The 4,580-nt window shown below is 34.9% G+C and overlaps 1 non-coding gene across 1 annotated transcript; it reads left to right on the forward strand.

The window, feature by feature from the left end:
* Positions 1-4,251: 4,251 nt before the first annotated feature.
* On the forward strand, positions 4,252-4,357 carry LOC112869800 (U6 spliceosomal RNA). The gene has a single exon (XR_003224445.1). It is a non-coding gene; the product is annotated as a U6 spliceosomal RNA (small nuclear RNA).
* The last annotated feature ends 223 nt before the right edge of the window (positions 4,358-4,580 follow it).

Raw genomic sequence — 4,580 nt, forward strand, 5'->3', positions numbered from 1 at the left:
TATAATTTATCAGTTTTATTTAAAAGACATGGAACTTAGAATGGCTCTGCAAAGCTCCTCAGTTTTTATCATCCCTCTGCCATCTACGTACTGGATAAATCTTAACAGGTTCTATAAATGGAGCAGTAACACCCAGGAGAATACAGCTTACCTAGTCATGCCAAGTGTGTTACGTTGCTAGCAGTCATAGGGAGAAAAAGAGATTCAGGATTGGAGGAAGCCTGAAGACAATACCTCTCATGTGTGGGCTGGACCTTCCTTTTTGTCACTGGGGTGTATGTTATTTTAAAATTCATGTTCCTGCCCTCTACACAAAATTTATGGGCATGGAGCCTAGAAATCTACATTTTGAACTTGCTACCCAGATGATTCTTAAATACATTTATTTAAGATCTTAAGCAATTTTTATTTAAACCAAGAATGAGTGTGATGATTATTCTTGGAAAAGTACACTTCATTATGCCTGCTGACATTACTCATTCTACTCCCACAATATAAGCTAGCACCAGGACGACAAGACAAACAATGGAAATGCAGAGTGTGTTATAATATTTGTTATTCAAAATGAGTTTTAAATAACCCAGCCTATTTGTTACTATTATGCCACTCCAATAAGTAGCTATATTTTGTCCTCAGATAAGAACTTTGTTTTACTTTTATAATTTCATGATATCTACAAAGGAGATCTCAGGGATATTGCAAAATTATAAGTTGGAGCATCTGGGTGGCTCAGTTGGTTTAGTGTTGACTCTGGATTTTGGCTCAGGTCATGATTTATGGTTGGTGCATTTGAGCCCCACATTGGGCTCTGTGCCGATAGCACAGAGCCTGCTTGGGATTCTATCTCTCCTCTTCTTCCTGCCCCTCTCTCACTCACACACATGCACACACACACTCTCTCTCTCTCTCAAAATAAATAAATAAACTTTAAAAAATGATAAGTTAATTCTGGAATAAGTGATTACTGTATGTTATAATTAAAAACAATGATTTAAATTTTATAAAATGAACAAACGAGCCAAAATGCTATTTATTGTTCCTTTACTATAAATCTAAAATTAAGTTAATGAATTCAGAGGAATAAAAGAAAAGTCTTTTCCTTGAAGATTTATATTTTTATAATAGAGCTAGGTAAAAGACAAGATTCTGAGACTTTTAGTTTATTTCCTATAGAAATGATTCAGTTTCATCCCTGAAATCTTGAAATTTTTAACAAACTTAGGACATGCTTTTAAATCCAACACAAATGTGAGAAATAAATGCAAAACATTTCATTGTGGAATGATATTTCCTTTAGAGTTTGAAGAGGGTACAAGTGGAACTGTTAAATTTTACCAATTTAAAATGTGAGAGACTCGTCTATTACAATGATACTAAGCTTGCCTTTCACAGCTATTGGGGAGACAGCCAGTTTTCTGCTCCTGACTGAATGAAGAGAATCTAAGCAGAAGTAGGGAATTCTTGTCCAGGATTCCAAATTTAGTGTCCTCACCTTTTTTGAGTACTTATTTGTGTATTTAATCTAGGCCATATTGGAATTTCTACTTTGACCTTTTCAATGATGAATGGTAATAATATAGCCAATATGCTTCCTACTGTTAAAATGTAGTACAACTTTCATATGAACAAAATTCAAGACAGGGCAATAGCTAGATCTTTTCATTATAATAATGCCACAATAATGAATTCTTAGTATTTTGTTATTAATTGTTACTACCATAACAGAAAAAAAAAACACATTAAGAAAAGTGATTTGCCCCCTTCCCTTTTTGCTATGTCATGTACAGGTATTCTTATTTCATATTCTGATATTCTTACTTAGTTGAGAGAAAATTTCCATTTTTTTGGTGGATTTTTTTAGGTTCAATATTTATAAGGGAAGTTAATAAATATAAAAATAACCTTGTAATTGTTAAAAACTGCTTTGGGATTATGAAGTGGAGACTTTTTTTTTTTAAAGAAGTCAACACTATGGTGTTCATATGAATTATAATGAGGCCATGGGCATGAAAGCACCTGGCTCTTATAAGAGCACTGTCTCTAAAGTATTACATATATGTTTATGAGCTTATATATATGTACATATATGCAACGTTACAATATATTAAAGTATAACCATTTATAATTTGTACACACACACACAAATTATAAAGCTACAGCACTATGTCCGCCTATAGATATCCTAAGATAGATGCCCTATTCTTTGAGAAAGAGTTCCCTTGCAGAATCTGGCTCTAGCTCTGGAACCATCCCTACATATTTAACTTTTATCATACATGTCCAGACTGCTTCAATTCACTCAGTAGAATTTCCAAACATTGCATAGTCATAGTTTTACTGCAATTATACATTGAATTTCATCACTGGAGACAGACAACCAGACTTCCTCACAGGAAATCAAACACAAACTCTGTGACTCTATATTCTTCCTTATTCCAAACCCCACTTTTTCAAAATGGTAAGAATTTGTTATGGCTCCAGCCACTTCAGGAGGAAAGACTTCTTAACCATTTCTCAATTTTGGCATTCAATTGGTAATACTTTCCTAATTTACCTTCTCTACTGATTTAAGGGCTGAAGAAAGAGTAGGAACAACTTCATAAAATATGCACAGCACAGCCCAAATAGAATGCTTGTGGCTAAATGACATTTGACACTATTTGCAAGGCTAGCAATTTTAGAGCAAATGCTGGAGATTAAACTGTTCCTTTAAAGGAAGGGACAAATTGTTCTCATATCATTGATGATAGAGAAGTGTTCAAAAAAAAAAAAAAAAAAGAATCTCTACTTGACTTGTCAGGCATGAGAAGAATCTTAGGCTTTGGAGCTGAGAGTATAATCTTGTCTGCAGATTGATAGGAGTCTGAGACTTGGCTCTATCACTGACAGTGAGTGGGCCTTGGACAAGTGACTTAGCCCCTCAAAGCTTTAGCATCTTCATCCACAAAGTGGGGATAATCTATTCAAAATGTACTTAACCAGCATGTACTCTGCTCAAGACCTGCCAAGCACATGGTGATGGCATCTACTTTATAATACTGTCACAAAGATTAAAAGAGATGATGGAAGTTATGTTTTGAGAATAGTCCTGGGATAGAAAAAGGCACTCAATAAATGTTCATTACAATATTTGGTTGACTATTCTTTTTGCTATTAGGTAATTTTTAAAAATTGAGTCATGCTTATCACTTTAAAAAGTTCAGTATAGCCAATTCCCTAGAAAATAAAAATAGGTTTAGTGGTGATTTTTTGAATTTGACATAAAAAATAAAGACCTCAAAAGCAAAAATAAACAAGTGGGACTGCTTCAAACTTAGAGCTTCTACATAGCAAAGGGAACTACCAACAAAAATGAAAAGACAACCTACTGGATGGAAGAAAATATTTGAAAATGATATGTATGAAAGAGGGTTAATATCCAAAATATAGAAGAAATCACAACTCAACAGAAAGATTCGTAATTAAAAAGTGCATAGGGGAGGGGTGCTTAGGTAGCTCAGTCAGTAAGCATCTTACATTGACTCAGGTCAACATCTCCTAGTTCGTGAGTTCAAGCCCTACATAGGGTTGTCTGCTGCCCCACAGAGAGCTGTCTGCTGTCAGCACCAAGCTGGCTTCGGATCTTCTGTTCCCCTCTCTCTCTGCCCCTCTCCCACTTGTTCTCTCTCTCTCTCTCTCTCTCTCTCTCTCTCTCTCTCTCTCTCCCCCTCAAATAATAAAAAAAAAACATTAAAAAAAAAGAGGGCAGAGGATCTGAATAGACATTTTCCAAAGAAGACATACAGATGTTGAACAGGTACATGGAAAGATGCTGAACAACACCAATCATCAGGGAAAGGCAAATTAAAACCACAATGAGCTATCACCTGACACTTGTTAGAATGGCTATTTTCAAAAAGATAAAAAATAACAAGTGTTGGCAAAGATGTAGAGAAAGGGAACCTTTGTGCACTCCTGGTGGGAATGCAATTGGTGTAACCACTATGGAAAACACTGTGGAGGTTTCTCAAAAACTTAAAAATGAAACTATTATATGATCCATCAGTTTCAATGCTAGGTATTTATCCAGAGAAATGAAAAGCATTAATTCAAAAAGATACGTGCAACCCCATTGTTCATTGCAGCATGTTTATAATATAGCCAAGATACAGAAACATATATACATGGATATTACTATGTGAGATGTATATTTGAATATTATGTGAGATATTTTTATGAATATTATTCAGTCATAAAAAAGAATGAAATCTAGTGCTGTCTTCGGCAGCACATATACTAAAATTGTAATGATACAGAGAAGATCAGTATGGCCCCGTGAAAGGGTGACATGAACATTCGTGGAGCGTTCTACAGTTAAAAAAAAAAAAAATGAAATCTTGACATTTGTGGCAACATGGATGGACCTTGAGGGCATTATGTTAAATGAAATAAGAGAAAGACAAATCCTATGTGATCTCACCAATGTGTGGAATATAAACAAAAACAAAAAAACAAAAAGCAAGGATCCCCCCCCCAAAATCTAGTTAGACACAAAGAACAGATTGGTTATAGCCAAAAGTGGAAGGTTGGGGGTAGGCCAA

The sequence above is a fragment of the Puma concolor genome, chromosome A3 (assembly GCF_028749965.1).
Source record: "Puma concolor isolate L17-30 chromosome A3, mPumCon1.1.hap2, whole genome shotgun sequence".
Taxonomy (NCBI): domain Eukaryota; kingdom Metazoa; phylum Chordata; class Mammalia; order Carnivora; family Felidae; genus Puma; species Puma concolor.